Below are 19,874 nucleotides of genomic sequence, written 5' to 3' on the forward strand. Positions count from 1 at the left end.
TAGTACGTAAGGCCACAGCTAGGGTCTTAGATTTTTTTGTTTTTAAGCCGTCTTTTCTGTTTTGTTTGTAACACACCCAACTGGCAGCTCATAAGAGCTCTTCCAGGGTCTCTTCAAAGCCAACATCCAATTTTTACGTTTCTCTGAATATCTAGGGCTGATTGAGTGACAAATTTGTCTTTTAAAATTATCTCAGCCTTAAGGGTGTCCGGGGAGATAGCGATATATTTAATGAGAGCCTCCCTCACCCTCTCCAGGAAGGCCATCAGGTTCTCATTTGGTGTTTAAAATAGTGGTTAATTTAGCATAATTTAAGGGCTAAATCTTAGATTTCCTTTATTTTTTTTCTAAAACATCTGTCGTTAAGAGTCTGATTTAACAAAAGCATGATATCTTTCCAGATCAACTCAAAAACATATATAATATTCTGAAAAGCCTTTATATATTTATCCAATTAGAAAATTTACCTAAATCTCCTTTTATCTACCTTAAACCTTGTAATGTAAAGTTTTTCTGTGGTTGTTGTTTTGTTTTTACCCCTCTGTTTTCTGCCTGTAGGACCTTGCGGGTAGCACTGTAACCAAGCAAGATTTTCTTGGTTGTCTTAGGATGCACTAATTTTATTTTGGCCCAACAGTAACTTACATATTGATCACTGGCCATTGAGGGACGGGGCTGACGGGCCAAATTCAAGGTCCTTTCCCTTGCCGTTTTCAACAATGCCCACACAAATATGTTTCAGCCATGTGGGTATCCATTTCTGGCTCACAAAGGGCTAAGCTTAGTACAATGACTCCCATGCATCTTAGTAAAAGCTCTTTATGTATCATCCACCCTTCATATGGCAGAGGCACCCATTCCTCTAGTAAACATGAACAGCACAAATGTGGAGGATTTGGAGGCTGGCATCAGGGTATTGCCATCATTTCCCCAGCCTATGGGTCAAAGGAGGAGGAATTTTAATCTTAATCCCGTATAATTTTAAAACCCATTTATTTTAACCTTAGTCCATCTTGACCATATATAAAATTTCTTTCTAAACACTATCCTTCACAAGTCTTCTACAACAGTTTTTTTGCATTTAGATTTTGTCCTAAGCCTTTTTTCTCCAAATAACCAGTCTCATTTAGGACAAATCACTTTCTTTTACCTTTAACAAAAATATATTTCCATTCCTTATATCTTTCTTATATACCTCCTACTTTCTTATATACAGAGCTGCTTTTCTTATTTCCAACAGTCTTAAGTACACTTTAACAGAATTTTAACTGCTAAAAACCTTAGTCTCCTGTGAAAACTAAGTAGGAATCAATTGTGAACTCTGTATCAGAATCTTTTTAGATGGCAAACATATGAACCCATTAGGCACAAAGCATGTTTTACAACAGCTTCAAATATCCTTAGTCTTTTTGCAACAAGTCAAAAGCACAAACCTACATCTAGTAATTAGTGCTTTAGCTTCTTATCTCGTTAGATAGCCAATGAGTTCAATCTCAATTTATCATGCCAGCAAAACTTTACCGTTTTAGGTTACCAAGGACTTTGAAAGCTATTTTAACAATTACCCATGAAAACTATGAGACAAACTTAGCCATCACTCTCAGTCCTCCGTTTGTTAAAAAATTGGAACAGAGGTCACGGGAGCTTATTTGACCTTCAGCAAATCGAGGTAGAATACACATTTGTTTCTGTTTTGTTTTTTTTTAATGTTGATAAACATTGTCTATCTCAAGCCAACAAACTTAAATTAACTTAAACACTGAATACGTTTTACTTGAGTCCATGTAAGACACTTGGTTCCCCGTGGTTAATTTTTACCTGGAAAGTTGGTGGGGAAATTTGACTTTGGCGTCCTCACTCCTCAACATCTAGGGTGGCAGGAGGAGCTCGTGGTGCCTGAGGCCTTGAGGGGTCAGTTATGCAGCCCCCCCCCCAGGTGGGGCAGAAAAGGGGGGGGAGGGAGGGCAAAAGAGGAGAGGTGCCAGCAGAAGGCAGAGAAGGAGAATTCCCAGTTTTAAGTCTTTCAGCTCAGACTTGAAGTTTCTTTTGTTCGTTTTCCACCAGTGGAATTAGGCAGTCCATGTCAGTCCAGAGGAGACGGGGAATTTCCCCGAAACAAAAGGAGTTTCAGCAGCTGCTTGGGAATATTCCCTGAAGTCCCTGTTCTGAGGTAGAATTATCATAGCCATTGACCCAGAAAATGAACGAGAGACATGTCCCCATACACAGGTACACGGCGACTCCAACCTGCCACCCAGCGCCCGGCGTCCAGCGCCCCACACCTTAGAATTGCAGCTTCGTTCCTCTTCCCACGTGGAATTACTCGTGCAGCTCTGGGAGGTGATCAGGCTCCCCTTCTGCCTATGATGGGCGGGTCTACCAAAATGAACCCGGGTTCTTACTAGTCTGACGGGCACTCCCTGAGCTGATTCCTGGGCCTCACCCGTTCCGTTAGCGCACACGGGGTCCTCACCCCAGTATGTCGAGAGGGCTAGCCTCCTGCGGATCAAGGGGTCCGCTGGCACCAGATGAGCTGCCTCTCCCGGCGCCCTGAGGTTTGCATCCCTGGTGGCAAAGGAGGTGGAAACACACCATCTCTGAATCCCGGACGAGCCCACAAGCAATGTAGCCGGATTCTTGCACAGAGAGTCATGACACTGAGGCTTTTCTTTCTAGAAAGCAACTTTATTCCAGCCAGCGTCACTCAGTCGGGTTCGTACCCAAAGAATTGAGCCCCAAACACCACATGGCGTGGTTTTTTAATATATTTTTCACTTCTTTGTCTCCCATATATGGTAACACACAAACGTGCAGTGTGATTAATGTGGTCTCATGTTACAAGGTCGTGAGGTATGTTGTCACGTACACGAATAGCAAGGCTGCCTTGATTTGTTCTTTTTTTTTTTCTTTCTTAGAGAGGGGACCCTACCACATTATTACTCCCGGGCACTCAGAACTCAGGGCCACCCCGTTATTACTCCCAGCAACTCAGAACTTGGGGCTGCAGATAGCATAGATGTATGGAAAGGAAAACCCACCTGCATGAAATACTATCTACAGAAGTAATAGCAGAAAACCGCGGCATGTGCAGTCTTCTGGGTATATTCTATGATGTGTGCACACACATACACACGTGAGTGCACACAGTCATGCATGCACACACATATACACATAGAGATACAGCATGCACACACACGAGCGCACATACTGAGACGCACAAGTATGCACACAGAGAAACATACATATACACAAACACGCACATACATACACACACATTTGCATACAAAGAGAGGCACACACACATGTAGAAATTTCAGTTTTCATACTGTTTATTAACAAGGTTAGGATTCCCCAAGGTGTGTCCACACTTATTATACTCTGGCCTTTCCCACGTCAGTACAGATCAACCCCATTGATCTTCCGTGTCCAGTTCCGTTCCCAGAAGCACCACAGTGCATTGAAAGCCGTCACTACTCCTGCACGCAGAGATGGTGACTCTCAATGATTTCCTAGTATCAGCCACGCTGCACTGAACCTTCTTTTTAATACAACGTGGCACACTCACGCTGCAGCTTCTGCAAAATGGAACTGATCCCTGAGCGTCAGGTGTGACCACGTGATGACAGGATAGGAATGAACATGGGAACACCTGCCGTGGAAGAAACAAACTGTTCTCTGCATTAACTTCTTCCGAAGAAACGGGCATAGGATGCCCGCCTGCGTCTCCTCCCAGTGCCAGCATTTACCTGAGATATCCCCCCAGGCTGTCTACAGTAATCAGCCTCCACAGATAATTGCTTGACAAGCCACATGTTGCCATCATTTCCTCTATACTTTGGGAGGAGGTGACATAATATTGTGACAATGTACTGTAACACTTACGAAATCTTAATAACCAGTGCACGCTGAAGGTCGTGAACTCCCAGCCACGCCGAAGCCCCGCACGCGGCTGCGTCTCTGCCGGAGGCTGATCGCTCTCCTTGGTGCGGCTGCAGGTTTAAGGAAGACACTAAATCTCATCCCTTCCCACCTTGTCACATTTGTGGACAGGGTGACGGGTCTTTGAAATATCCAGTTAGAAGTACAGAAGGAGGGGGATGAAGCTGGATTTCCCAAAAGCTAGGTGATTTCTCCTCCTCTCTTTAAAGAATAAAATTTTCCAGTTAAGACTTGGCGACGAAGTGGCATTGCGTGAGGAACTGTCCGTGAGCTCACCCTCTATGACAACAGTTTGCACCCGGATCCTTAATGGTGACCATCGCTCACACTCGCAAAGACAGGGTGGCTTTTCTGTCTTCCAACCCGCTAGGCCCAGGCCCAGTCACAGGGGAGCTTGGTATATTTTGTGAAGTGAGTGCCATCCACAGCCTGAAGTGTTTAAAAATCACTCATTGCATTTAATTAGATCCTCAGGAGCTCTGAAAATTAATATCACACCAATCGTGACACTAATGAGCTCTGTGATCTTGGGTGGGATGGAGTCAAGGGTCTTGGAAGACACCTGGGACCCAGACGCCTGCGTGGTTTTGGGGTACGGCTTTGCCTCGGCCTCATTTCTGCGACTTAATTCGGGAGCGAGCAGCCGGTTTTAACAAGACCGCACGGCCTCCACGCACTGTGGTTATTTAGCCCGTTACATCTGAGAAGAAAAAGGAGAAAATACATAACCAGCCATGATTTAACAGAACTGACATGCCATTTTTTCAACTTTTTTCAAAACCCCATTTTTGCAGCATCGACCTCATTAAAAAGCCTCTAAGCAGGATGAGGTTCTGGGTCCTGTATATATTAATAAAATCATCGGTTTTCCCTGAGATAACTTCTCCCTGGCATGGAGATGCCTAACAACACTGCGAAAACATTGCTCATGTCAGTTTCCAGTGTACCATTGCTAATATCCAATTTCGAGAGCACATCTTTTATTTGTAAAAGCAAATTGCTAGAAAAAGCAATTGCCACTGGCATCCTATGTTTCCAGCTCCAGCCCATATCTTCATGGAAAATTTATAGGAAATAGTTTCTAAATTTCTCCATAGCCCGTGTAGTATGGTGTTTATCATACATTTAGATACCTATGTGACTTGATTATGTTTTTAAATGACAACCCATGTGAATTTAAAGCGAGGTTACTTTAGGGTGCATAAATTAGATAACGTGTCCTGAAGGATTAAGAATGAAAGCTGGAAAGAGAAGAAGCCACAGACCTACTGGAAAAACGCAGGCTTAGATCATCACGAGCATTTCGAACGGGTCCCACTCGATGACTGAGGGACGCCACAAAGCTGCAGGCTCACTGGACAGCGGACTTAATACACATGACTCTGGGAATTAGAGGCAGGTAATTAAGGACACTTGTGAGGAGCTCAGGGAAACCAATTGCTCTCTGGCATTATTGACTGAGAGATAAGTCAAGTAATGTTAGCGTCAAGTAGAGACTGAAGCCGACCAGTAAATAAAAGAACGATACATTTTAAATGCAATTGTTGCAAAGGGCACTAAGCAATCACTCTATTAAATAAATTGCTTGGTGCTGAATGCATTCAAAGCTCCCAGTGTGTCTTCACGTACGTGTAAGGTAGAGCAAAGCAGAAAAGAAAAAAGAAAAAAAAAAAAAACCTGAGTAGAATGACAGTGTGAGCTCTAAACTGAGGCAACCAGTGCAGTCAGGCTGCCGATAGCAAGATGTGGTGATAAGGGACCGGGAGGCAAAGCCACAAACTGTAACAAGACGTCTTAATAAAAACACAGGAAATGTGTCAATATAGAAGCCATGACGTCCAGAGCAGGCACTCAGGGGCACAGCTCACGGCCACGCATAGACCCCACCTGCCGTCTGCACGGAGGCCGTGGCCAGGCTGCCCCTGCCCCGTGGGCGGGCTCTTGGTTTGCTTCGTTTGGCTGTTGTGGTGACTTTCACTTTGCCTTTGGAACAACTGCCGGTTTTTCAGACTCGGGAAACTTCACGTAAGAAGTCAGATTCTGGGCTTTTCGTGGAAAACTGAGACCCGACCATGTGGTGACTGCCTTCCCGCGGGACAGAGCGCGCTCTAGCTACAGGGAAGAAGGAGGAAGGAGCCCCTCTCCCCACCCTGCACACTGGCGTGTCACACGCACCCACGTGCCCCTGCTCGCCCCGGGCACGTTTGGTTTTGTCACACAGGAGTGTGAGCCAAGCCCTCTTCCCTAATGGATGGAGCGGACGCCCGGCATCACTCGGTCCCCACCTGGGTTTGTGTGTGATGGTGGCATCTCCGTAGGTCGCTGTAAAGATCATATAAAGGTGATAACAGTCTGTGTGCTCCATGCCGTCCGGGGAAAAATCAATTTCTCATTCTCCTAAAAAGCTCACAATGTGACTGGAATTTTACCCGAGCCAAGTAAACAGAACTGTCAGCCCCCTTGAATGGGGGGAAAGGTGTTAGAGAAAGACTTTATCATTCCATTTCCAACTCTCCTATTATCACCTAAGTTTGACTGATTGTTTCCAGGGACGGATTGTTACCAGGCGACTTCAGGATGAACCCTACAGAAGCCATGCTTCTGCTTCATAATAGAAACATTTTAAAATTTAAATCGCCGGTGAAAGATTGAAGCCTAGCAACTGGGAAAATGTGATTTTTTTTTTTTTTTTTGCCATTTATTTTCCTTGAAAAGTACAGCTGACCCAGTGTCTGCTCCTGAGCCTGACTGTCTCATCGCAGGGCGGGTGAACAACAGAGAAGCAAATGGGTGACCTTGGATTTGCCAAGGTCATGGTAACAGGCCTTCCTTCCTCACAGCAGAAGCTGAGGACCTGAGGACAGTGTTGCAAGGGGGCCTGGAGCCTATCTCGACTGCAAGGAGCTCCCGCAAGGGGGACAAGACAGGCTTCCGAAGCCACCTGTGCTACAACAATGGCTCTAGGTCATTGATGTGTGATGGACACAGCACACCCAGCTCATGCTGAACATCTGGGTGTGCCAGCAACACACACACACCGCGCTCGATACGGCGCCCCCTGCACCCAGCAAATGGTGCCCACGCGCTGCCTGTCGGTACATCGGTATAAGTTGACAGTTAAGAGGTGGGGAGTCCAAATCCCGGTGTCCCTTTTGTTGACTGGGGAAGTTATCTGATTGCTAAGCTTCATCTGTATAAAGATAGAATAATAACTCCTATTTTGTGAGAATTCCACAAGGTGACATTAAAACTATAGCTCAAGGCAAGCAAACGTATTGTTAAGTACTATTATGTAGGCCCTATGCTTTGCTAGGACCCAATTTCAGGAACTGATTGGACGAGGCCAGAACTGATTGGACGAGGCCAGAACTGGACGGCCATTGTAACTTGGACCAGTAACTGAGAACAACATTTCTCAAGCAATGATTCAGGAACGGAGCGCCTGCAAAGTAGCTATTGTCTGTCCACTGCGTTACCCGGTTCTGAATGTCCGCTGGGGTGTGCTCCCAACAGGAGCCCTTGCCCGACATGTGCCCGCCATGATTTGAGGGACAAATGGCTCATTGCATGTGCTGTTCGCTCCTGGTCGGGGAAGCGGTTCACGATTCATGCAGTCTTGTAACTTTTATTTTCTTTACACAGACACAGACCTGGCTATGGTTATTATCATTCTTACTCCTGAGGAAGGACCTGCGGATTTAACCAAGTTAAGAAAGCCACTTGGAGGTAATGTCACAAGGATACAATTTAGTCGTGTGTTTTCTTGGTATCTCCCCTTGAGATCCACAGCGCTGCAGCGTAGGTGCATCGCAACTGCCGGACGACACTGCCGTGAACTTGCACACACGTCTCAGGCAGGCCTGCGGTTGAGCGAAGTACAGCTAGAGCTATCGGGGTTTTCTTTGGAACAGACGACAGGCCGTGAACAAGGCTGTCAAGTGCACCGAATAGTCAGAAAGTCGGGGGGCTCCAGGGACGCCGAGCAGTGGAGGGACGTGCGTGGGGCCGCAGGTCACTCGGGAGACGGGAGTGAGCTGCGGCTCTCTGTTGGATTCGAGGCGTACACCATCCCACAGGACGCTGAGATCTGCCTCTTACGAGATGAGGTCCACGCTCCTCTGAGCACCCCCGCTGCATATTCTAAACCCAGTGAGAACATAGTGAGAAGCCAGCCTTCGTTCTATAGGGCAGCGGCCTGCGGGACTCGTCGCTCCCACGCATCCGGGCAGGCAGCCCCCCCCCCCCCCCCCCCCCCGCCCTCACAGCAGACGGCGGGGCCAGCGGGTGCGGCGGGNTGTGGCCTTGCCGTTCTCTGTCTTATCAACAAGCGCTGAGGATCCCTCCGGCTGTTCGGTACAATGAGGTTTTGATCCGATTTTCCAGCTGATGACTTCATTCCTCAGAGTGAACACTAACCGCTGTGAGGTTTTCTGGAAGTTGCCTGAAGTGGAAAGTGAGAACATACGTGTTAGAGCAACAAAAGCTCATGCCACGAGTTACTGCTTCCTCAGTGTGTTTGAGACGTAACCTTTCGTTTGAACTCCAGAATTTTTCTCCTGATCAGCAAAGCGTCGGCATCGGGCTTCTGGGTGAAGCGTCCTTCTAGGCTGAAGGCCCGAGGCTGCCCCCACCCCGCCCCTGCCAGGCTCTTCCGAGACTTTCCCTTAATTCCACGAAGACATGCCATCTGCTCCAGACAGTCCGAAGGGACAGCCCACGTCTCCTGGGGTGCGGATCACGTGTCAGCCGCTCCACTGAGCACAGAGGGTCCTCGAAGCCGCCATGTCTACCACCCTTCCGCTGCGGGTACGAACAATTCACCCACGCGGCTACGTGTCAAGAGACGCTAACGATTTCCTCCGATTTGTCTCCACTCGAATTCGAACACCCATTTCAGAAACCTACAGTCACCATTGTGTGAAGCCCCCAGCCCTCCTTCCCATTCTCCTCCAAACCAAACGATCCGTCATGTTTTTTCTAAGAATATAGAAAAGATGTCACCGCGTTGGCTGTCGGTGTCTAGAAAAAGGATTGGTAGCTTGTGGGAAGGGGCATCATTTTTGCCCGTGGAAGTTTCCCACAGCCCTTCCGGCCATAACCCCAAAAGGATAAAAGGCAGTCCGCCACTCAAGGTGCCGTTTACGTCTTCCGAAAATGCACTTGGACGTGTGATTGCTACGGCGGTAGCGCATTCCCACCCCGGCGATCTGCCCCAGGGCGGGGTCTGGAGACCCACCTGCGGCCGGGAGGGGAAACCAAATCGTGACTTGAGACAGTCATTTTGTTCAAAAACTAAAATCCATGGTTTTCCTTCTCTCTTGGGGCATTTTGTTCTTTGTTCAGTCCTTACTCTTTTTCATTTTGCTTCTCCACTGGCTAGAACATTCTGTCTTCAGGTCCATAATAATCGTCTTAAATCCTCCCTCGCTGGTGGAAGCGATCGAGAATCTTGGCGCAACCGGCGAGTGTCAGAACACTTCCCAGGCAGCTTGACATCCCCTGTCATTGAAACCTCAAACTCTATCACCATAAAAAAGTAAAATAAAAAGGAACTGACATATCCATTTCCTTCTGTTTTAGCCTTTCATTATACCTTGTTATTTAAAGGGAACCTGATCAAGCCACATGACTGGTACCTGACGGTAAGACGGCAGAAGTGAAGCCAACCAGACACCGTAAGGAAGAGCGTTCCTGTTAAGGTCTCACGTCGTGTCTACAGACCTGCCTGGGTCTGACATGTCACCCACAGAGTTAAGTGGGTGATTAAGGGGTTAAGCAGGATCCACCCCGTTGGTGACATCTGTCAGCCAGCACAAGGGAACCCGGGCCATGGGAGGGGCCCCTTCCCTCCCAGGTCAGGCCACCCCTGTCTCTCAGACAAATACAATAGGAATTACTTAATTTAACCCCGTTTCAGTTCTAATTGAATTCCATTTTCTAAATCCTGAATAAATACATTACAACTGCTGCTTCGGTCAAACAGAGAGAAAGAGCCATGTTTTAATGACTCCCCTGTGGGTTTAATGCCTATTCTATCCTGAGAATAATGACTCCAACAGCCCTGGAATACATTGAAGGGATAATGGTTATTTAAACATGTCAAGTCTTTACAGAGCAGATAAGTATTTTAATTTGCATTTATGAAAATCAAAAAGTAAGCAGGAAAAGCAGGTGCCAGTTTATCTACTTCCTAAGCCGTGGCAAACCTGGAGCGGCAGAATCAGGAAGGAGGAAAAGCCTCATGCCGCCCGCCCGCCACGCTTCCGTCATACGGTCTTCTGGCGAGTGGTCCTTGAAACAGCACATCTGAGGGGCGCCTGGGGGGCTCAGTCGGTTCAGCGTCCGACCTTCGCTTAGGTCATGATCTCGCGGTTCGTGGGTTCGAGCCCCGCGTCGGGCTCTGTGCTGACTGCCAGCTCAGGGCCTGGAGCCTGTTTCAGTCTGTGACTCCCTCTCTCTCTGACCCTCCCCTGCTCACGCTCTCTCTCTCTCTAGAAATAAATTAAAAAAACCTTAAAAAAAATTAAAAAAAAAAGAAATCTTTAAAAAAAAAAAAGAAAGAAAGAAACAGCACATCTGAGGGGCGCCTGGGGGGCTCAGTCGGTTCAGCGTCCGACCTTCGCTTAGGTCATGATCTCGCGGTTCGTGGGTTCGAGCCCCGCGTCGGGCTCTGTGCTGACTGCCAGCTCAGGGCCTGGAGCCTGTTTCGGTCTGTGACTCCCTCTCTCTCTGACCCTCCCCTGCTCACGCTGTCTCTCTCTCTCTCCTAGAAATAAATAAAACATAAAAAAAAAAAAAAAGACCAAGAGCAGACAGGTGAGGGCCAAGGCCCAGCTCAGTCTGTGAGCCTCTGCATAACCACATCTTTGGCATGATTTGATTTCCAGCCCCACCTACACCTCAGGACCTTTGCACATGCTGTACTTTATAAGCCTCACACTCATACACACCATAATTTGTAATTATCTAATTCTTTATATTATCACTGGATTAATGTGCATCTCCAGATAGGCAGTCAACTAACAGCCTTACCTAATTCGTTCTATGTCAAAACCCCAAGTACATTTTGCCGAGCACACAGTATGCTCTCCCTAAGTTTCTGATTGAATGAATGAGTGAATCAATCAATCGATGTCTAACTTTGCAAATTCTGTGGAGCCTAAAAATAAACAAGCGGTTATGTCAAGTTATTTTTTTCATCATTTCCATTATCCAGTACTTCTTAGATTCCAAGTTACTTCGTGTTCATTAATGTCCGTATTCTTTCCTCTATTCTCCTTTGATTCCATCCCTTAAAATTTTCAAATGTCCTCCCCCATCACGCTGAACCGGGAGACATGAGACTCCTCTCCCCCAGCTCACGGACCAGGTCCTCCTTCGTGGTCTGGGTGTCTGCCTCTTTCCCGGGGCTGCTCTGAAGGGTCCGGGAAAGCGCCACACGCTGTGCCCCCCGCCCCCCGCCAGGGCTGGTCTGACCACAGCCCGGCTGGGCCTCTCTCTGCAGGTGTGCTTCCTCCTCCCCGGCTTCCTCCGCGGGCCGCTGCCTAGGGGGTGTCTGTGGGGGCCCTGTGCTCTCTGACAAGGTGGCCACGGATGGCACCCAGCCACCTGAGCACCTACAGACTCGCAGGGGGAGGGCCCGCCAGGTCCGAACCGGAAGGGCAGCCTCCCCCGTCAGGGCCAGACAGAGCCGGTGACGGGTTTGTAGGCGTTTAGCACCCGCCTTTCAGGAGAAAAGGGTGGGGAGGTCCTGACTCACGGCCAATTTCCACGGTGTAAACACTGTCACCGTAGCCAAGTGCCAGCTGCCCGTGTGACGTCCCCAGAATGCAGGGGGGCGGCGGGGCGGGCTTCTGAAGGCGGCTGCGTGCTTGCTTATGAGCCTTGTCCTTCTCTCTCCTTCAGTGCAAGATGGTTCCCATCTCCAGCTGCCTGACCTGGAGAGAGGGACAGAAGGGAGCGTCTTTCCCACGTGGCCGTGCACCTCTGTTCCTCTCCAAGGCCTTCACCCGTGTTTGGGAGCCCAGCCTACTGCCTAATGAAACAGATTTTAAAAGCCCACACACCAATTCAAACATTTTACAGAAGACATCCCTGCAAGTTTAAAAACTTCAATTCAAGGGCTGCCTGGGGGGCTCAGTCAGTTAAACACCCGGCTCTGGGTTTCAGCTCAGGTCAGGATCTCAGGTTTGTGAGTTCGAGTCCCACATCGGGCTCCGCGCTGACAGTGCAGAGGCTGCTTGGGGTTCTCTCTCTCCCTCTCTCCCTCCCCCCCTCCCCCCACTCGCACTCTGCACATGTGTCTTCTCTCTCTCTAAATAAATACATAAACTTTAAAAAATCCAATTCAAAACATAAGCAGAATTCTAGAATATCTGTGTGAAAATGATTTTCTAAGATGAGAATAACAGTAAAGAGTGAGCAAAGAGGGACGTAAGCGCATGAGAAACCTCGAGTCTCGAGTGTCTGCTGCTGCTGACGCCGGGGCCTCGGGAAGCCTGACTTACTGACCTTCAAGCACAGGGGTCAGCCTCGCCGTTGGCCTTGGGTCTTACCTTGAAGAGCAGAACGAAGGGGCTTGGTTGGTAGGGGAAGGGAGAGGACCCTGCGTTGTGTTACAGGGGTGTGTGCATGGCAGGGGTGGAGAGAGAACAGAGACAGAGAATGGGGGGGGGGGNAGCTGTAATCCAAATGTGAGCAGCTGCTTCTACGAATTTACATCTCAGAAGTTTGAGTCAAAGTTCAGGTACGGCCATCAGAGTCACACAGCACAGACAGAGCAGGCCTTGCAGAGAGCGGCCGTGCGGACGGGGGCAGGGCAGGGGGGCCTCGCAGCCCAGCGTCTCCGTCCACCGTCACCTCTGACGCTCAGCGCTGGGGCACCTGCGTGTGGCTCTGCAGCAGACGCAGGCCCCCGCCTGCCCATGTGCTCAACAGTCTGCAAATAGAACTCTCCTTGACGATGGCCACTCCTACTTGTCCCTCTGTGAGTCCATCTACTTTCTAAATGCACGATATCACCACCCTCCGCGTGGACCCTTAGGACCTGTCCACACACAGCCTGTCTCCACCGCCGCTCTTGGGGTGATGGGTCGGCATCCGTCAGCCGCACGAGCGAGGGGCTGTCGGCGCTGCTCTCTGACTGTGGTGGTGCCGAAGGCGCGGGAAACGAGCCCCTCACCCGCTGCTGATGAGAGAGTGCGTCTACAGAACATCTTCACATCGTTTCCTGTTCGCTTTGTTTGATTTTTTTTTCACCTTTGTAAGGCAGTTGGACAGTATCATTTAGAAGCTAAAATGTGCATGACCATTGACCCAATTTCATTTCTAAATCTATCTGTAAAAATAATAGCACAAACGAACAAAGATGCACATATAGGGATCATCATCATGAATAACAGTGGGGAATTAGTAACAGCCTAAACGCTTACCTAGACCAATGTTTGATTACGGGGCGTCCGTATAAGGCATTCTGCGTGTGCACCTGTGCACCTCAACACTCCTGTGGGCTCGGCAGCTATGAGATCACTGCAGGAAACAGTGCTGAGCACACGGCCGGCGGACTGCTATAACTGCTCTCTCAGGTTTGATGCCCTTTTCTACAATATAATAAAATTTATTAATATTTATTTATTTTGGGGGGGGCAGAGCACAAGAGGGGGAGGGGCAGAGAGAGAGGGAGACACAGAATCGGAAGCAGCTCCAGACTCTGAGCTGTCGGCACAGAGCCCGACGCGGGGCTCGAACCCACAAAGTGTGAGATCATGACCTGAGCCGAAGCCGGACGCTCAACCAACTGAGCCATCCAGGAGCCTCCCCTTTTCCACAATATAAAACTCCATCCATTCATTTATGTGACCAACACCTACTTTGTGCTGGCTATAAGCCGGTGGCAAGACCCTCAGCTAGTTGCAGTGAACAGAACGGGCTTGAGTCGGGGAGCAGAGAGGGGTAGCGTGCAGGCGCAGACGGCGTGGGGCACACAACAGAAGAGCCCCCGTGGGAAGCCACAAGGGCTTGGGGCCAGGCAAGCCATGACTCCACTCCAGAAACAGCATTCAGCAGACGAGTGGAGAAGAGCAGGAAGCGGCAGTTCGCAGGTGGCGCATATTTCCAGCAAACGGGTGATGGTAGTTCAGGAAGGAAGGGTGGGAACTCGGGAGACAGTCAGGAAGATACGTTTTGGAGCAGAACTGAGCTTGAGAGTGGAAGAGAAAGAAGCACCCAGAATATTTCCTGGATTTTGAGCTTCCGCATCCGGGCAGGCGGTGGAGTCATGGACGGTTGTGTGGGACACTGGACAAGTGACAGTTGTGTCCGCGGGAAGGGGTGCTGAAGATGCGGCCGCTCTGGGCTGAGAGGGGGGTTGGTACTTCCCGGACGCCCACCAATGGCTCTCTCCTAAAGAAACAAATGGTGTTGAGGCTTTTATTGAGTTATTCAAATACTGATTATTTAACAGAAGTAACTGTGCAAAATAAAGCAAAATGGCGGCTACATAGGCTGTCATGTATCTAAAAGGAATGACACTTGGTTACACATCATGACCATTCTCTTCAAGAACACCTGGAGAGATGGATGGGCGCCTGGGGGCTCAGTCAGCTCAGTGTGCAACTCTTGATTTCGGTTCAGGTCATGATCTCACGGTTCGTGGGTTCAAGCCCATGCCGGTTCTGTGCTGACAGTGCAGAGCCTGCTTGGGATTCTCTCTCTCTACCCCTCCCCTGCCCTCTCTCTTTCTCTCTCTCTCTCATTCTCTCGCTCTCTCTTTCTCTCTCAAGATAAATACACTTAAAGAAGAAGACCTAGAGAGATTGAGAAACTTGACTTTTTGATCCAACCAGAAGTGGTGGAATGTGGATTTGAACCCAGGTGTGCCTGGTAACAGGTGTTTTTGCCATTCGAAGGGCACCTCGCAAGACTTCTGAGAGCTCTTCTGTGGAGATTAAAAGAAAGGAATTTTGAAAGTAATGAAAACGTGAGATAACACCTTGCAGATTTCCAGCGTGAGATGCAACTGGCAGGCGCTCCCAGCCGCGGCAGGCACTCAGACAGTTTCTTAGGAGATGCACCAGCCAGATAGGCAGATAAGATCAAGTTTCTATAATGGAACTTTTGTGCTTGGAGAGAGAATGAGATACGATTTAAGCAAAGTGGAGTCAGAGACTTCAGACGGTACTTCCGTGACGAAGAGTCCCGGAGAGATTACTGCTTCCACCTTTACCACAAGTGAAGAACCAGACAAACTGCAAGCCACGGACTTTTCCTGAACCCACCAAAGAACTAAGGTTGCAGAGCAAACAAAAAAAAAAACCCCAAGCCTGGGGAGAAACAGATGCTTGAAGGGAAAAAGAAGACACAAGCATTTGCTTACACGGGGCAGATGTTGCCTGATCGCACAGGCACTGGTAGGAACCCTCATCTGTAAGCTGCTAACTCGTTGATAAAGGGCACATGAGGGCGACAGGAGAGTCAGGTGCTTGGGGACCACTGCCCAGGGAGGGGTGCGTCCTGGCCACGCACACCAGGCGCTGTGCCCCGGGGTGCACGTCAACCTCGGCTCCAAGGACGGGAGGGAGCTGGGAACGCACTTGTGAGTCCCTCACACTGCATAGAGGTGGGGCCGTATCACCTGACAGTGAACCTGGGTTTTTCCAAGTGTGTGTTGTAAATATTAGAGGAACCATTCACAAAATTAAGAGGTATAAATAATTAATAGAAGAAATAAAGTAGAATCATAAAATGGTTCCCTATACCTAGAGAAGGCGGAACAGAAAGATGGGAGCTTTTAGAAAACAGAAAACAACCAGCAAAATGATGTGCAGGGTTTTTTTTTTAAATTTTATTATTTATTTATTTTTAGGTTTTTTTAATGTTTGCTTCTGAGAGAAAGGGAGACAGAGCGTGAGCAGGGAAGGGGCAGAGAGAGACGGAGACACAGGATCTGCAACAGGCTCCAGGCTCCCAGCTGTCAGCACAGCCCAGCTCAGGGCTGGAACTCATGAACCGTGAGATCACGATCTGAGCTAAAGTCGGATATTTAGCCGACTGAGCCACGCAGGTGCCCCACAAAATGATGTGTTTTTTTTTTTTAAACATTTTTTTAAATGTTTTATTTATGTCTAGGAGAGAGAGAGAGAGAGACAGCGTGGGCAGGGGAGGGTCAGAGAGAGAGGGAGTCACAGACTGAAACAGGCTCCAGGCTCTGAGCTGGCAGTCGGCACAGAGCCCGACGCGGGGCCCGAACCCACGAACCACGAGATCACGACCCAAGCGAAAGTCGGACGCTCAACCGACTAAACCACCCAGGTGCCCCAAAATGATGTGTTTTAATCCAGTTTCATCAATAATCATTTTCAATGTGAATAGTCTCAATACAACAGTTAAAAGACAGAGATTGGCAGGTTGGATTCAGAGAAAGGAAGACTGAGCTACGTGTGGTCGAGGGGTCATCAAGGTTAAATATAAGGACATACACACAGTAAAAAGTCAAAGGATAGTGAAGGCTCTAAAGCACGCAAACACGAGTGATAGAAAGCTGCAAGAAATATATCAACTTTATGCCAAGCAGAATTTGGAACAAAGAATATTATCAGAGATAAAGAGAGATATTGCATAATGATAAAGGCATCAATTCTCCAAGAAGAGGTGGTGTTCTGAAGCTTCCACCCGAGAGAAGCTAGATCTGCACTTCCTTCTAAGCTGTGTGTGTGACATTCACGAGGAGAATGCATGCTCTAGACCACGAAGCAACCTCAACAAATTTAAAAGAATAGAAATCCTATGAAGTATATTCGCAGACAAAGTTTGAATTAAATTAGAAAACCGATAATAAAGAAACCTGGAAAAATCTCTACATCTTTAGGAATTAAACCGTATACTTCTGAATTAGATATGGATGGAAAGAAATTTTCTGAGGAAATTAGAACGATTCTGAGCTGAACGGCAACAAAAGTACAACATATCAAAATGTGTGGAATGCACATAAAACACAGTTTATAAGACAATTGAAAATATGACATGCTAATAATTAATAATAAGATTTGGAATCAATAACCCAAGCTTCCACTTTGAGGAATTAGAGCAGGGAGGTCACTTAATCCCAAGACAAGCTGAAGGAAGAAGGAAATAATAAAATTTAGGATAGAAAGCAATAAAATTGGAAACAGTAAGACAATAGACAAATCCAAAGAAACCAAAATCCGGTTCTTACAGAAGATCAGTAAAATTCATAGAGCTGTAGCCAGACAGACCCAGAAAAAAGAGCGAATTCAAATTTATCAGCATCAGCAAGGACCGCGGCCTCACTCTGGTGCCCCAAACACTGAGGACAGCAAGGAAATTGTATGAACAACATGACGCTGATAAATTCCACAACACAGATGAGATGCACCCATTGCTTGAAAGACACAAGCTGCTGAAATGACTCTGAGTAGATAACCTGAATGGATCACATATATTAAAGAGGTTAAGGGGCGCCTGTGTGGCTCAGTCGGTGAAGCGTCCGACTTTCGCTCAGGTCATGATCTCGCGGTTCGTGGGTTCGAGCCCCGCGTCGGGCTCTGTGCTGACTGCCAGCTCGGAGCCTGGAGCCTCTTTCGGTCTGTGACTCCCTCTCTCTCTGAACCTCCCCTGCTCACGCTGTCTCTCTCTCTCTCTCTCCTAGAAGTAAATAAAACATTTTTTTAAAAAAATAAAGAGGTTAAATTCATTAAAAACCTTCCCAAAGAGAAACGCCCTGGTCCAGGCGACTTCACTGGCAAATTTTATGAAACATGAAAGAAAGAAGCAACACCAAATCTCCACAATATCCTCTAGGAAATATAAGAAAAGAGAACGCTTCTCAATTTATGTAGAAGTCAGTTTTATTTTAATACCACATCAAAGACATTACAATAAAGAGACAGAGACAAACAGAGAGAGAGAGAGGAAAGAAAGAAAGAGAGTGAGAAAGGAAGGAAGGAAGGGAGGGAGGGAGGGAAAAACAGACCGCTCTTCCTTATAAACATCAGCGCAAAAATTCTCAACAAAGCAAAAGCAACGTGAACCCAGCAATGTGTGAGGCAGCTCGTCCATTGTGATTCCACGGGGCTTATCCGAGGAATGCAAGTCTGGTTCAACAGTCAAAGCGAAATCATATCATTCACCATATTAGTAACATAAGTAAGAAAAATCTAAGGGTATCTGAGTAGATGCAGAAAAATCAATCGGATAACATTCAACACTGATTCCTGGTCCAAGGTCTTGGCAAAGCGGGAAGCAGAGAACGGAGGGCTCAGCGACAGCAGGACTCGGCGCCTGCCCCGCCGTCACCTGGCTGTGACAGACCCGCCCGGGCTGGAAGGATTGCCTTTTGGGGGAAAAAAACAAAAGAAACCGTGGGCTGCAGGCGGCAGGGTCCTTCCACGGACAGTCGCAGCGGGGACGGCGGGGCCACGTCCCCCCCCCCCGCACCCGCACCCACCCCTCACCAAGGCCGAGCTCCAACGGCGACGGTCCCCAGCCACGCACTGGTGCACAAACTCACACCTGTGCCTGCACACGCGCGTGCACTGACACACTCACTCACATCCTCACCTGCCCGGCTCAGGCTTTCCTGGCGTCCGTGCCTGTGGTCACACGGGGCCCTGTCTGCTCGTTCGCTCTTGCCCGCTTCCCGGGGCCGTGGCCGTGGCCCCAGCTCTGGGGGGACCCTCTTCCCTGCTGTTTCCGGCACCCGCACGGAGCCTGGCCCAACGCAGGGACTCAGCACCCGAACTGGAACAGGACCCGGCCGGCGGCTCTGAGCTCCGTGACTCTCCCCCACGGGCGGCCCACGGGCTCCCCAGGTTGCCGTCCTCGTGTGAAGCTCCCAGCTTTGCTTCAAGGGACAGACACACACCTGACCTCCCACAAGTTACCATCAGTAACTGGCCAGCGTGGGTTCTACTCCTGAATGTGTTTCCATGGTGACCTGCTGGTCATTAACTCCTCGAAGGCACCACGGCGGCCGGCACTCTCCAGCGACCGAGCGCGGGGGCCTTCCCGCCACAGCCACTCCCTGTGGGAAGTCAGCTGCGAGGTCAGGTTGTCGGAGGGGGCGTGCGTTGCCTTTTATTTATTTTTCTTTATTTATTTTGAGAGAGGGAGGGAGGGAGAGCGTGAGCAGGGAGGGGCAGACAGAGAGGGAGAGAATCCAGAGCAGGCTTCGTGCTGCCAGCGCAGAGCCTGACGTGGGGCTCAGGCTCCGGGACCACGAGATCATGACCTGAGCGGAAGTCCAGAGTCGGATGTTCGACTAACTGAGCCCCAGGTGCCCCGAGGGACGTTTGTGCCTTTAACCGGGAGGGGCTCGCTCTCCCATGGACAGATGCCACTGACACTGCTCGTCCACCACGCGGAGGAAGCCCGGGCCCAGCGGCCCCCGAGAGCCCGTCAGCGCCGCCGCACCTGCTGCGAGAGGCTGGGAAGACCCAGACGGGACGGCGGGACGGGCCAGGGCCTCGGCCTCCATCACCACCGCCGGACAGACAGACAGACGGCTCCCAGCGAGCGCTGTGAGACGGGCGCGCGGGCCGTGTGGCGCCCAGACGAGGCGGTTCCCGCAGCACACGCTCTTAGACGGGGGCTTCTTGCCAGCACCTTCAAGCTCATTGTTCAGCTCCTTTATGCTTGAGGCAAAACACTTGCCGGGAGACGATACTGCGCTCTTGAAACAATGGTGATAAATTCTAAATAGATAGAATTACCCTGTGGCCTGAAAGGAGCCTGCACGCAGTTAGTATTGGAATTTGGCAAGTGCGCCGTCTGAAGGGGCAGCTAAGTGTCAGGTGCGGGAACGTCAGGGGCCCCGCGTCACAGAGCCCTGCAAGCCATGCCCCGTGCACGGAAATGGGACCCCGTGGCCCGGCAAAGCCCGGGTGTGGGGCAGCCCCACCCCCTCCCAGGAGCCACTG

Source organism: Crocuta crocuta, unplaced genomic scaffold (genome assembly GCF_008692635.1).
Source record: "Crocuta crocuta isolate KB4526 unplaced genomic scaffold, BGI_CrCroc_1.0 scaffold123, whole genome shotgun sequence".
Taxonomy (NCBI): domain Eukaryota; kingdom Metazoa; phylum Chordata; class Mammalia; order Carnivora; family Hyaenidae; genus Crocuta; species Crocuta crocuta.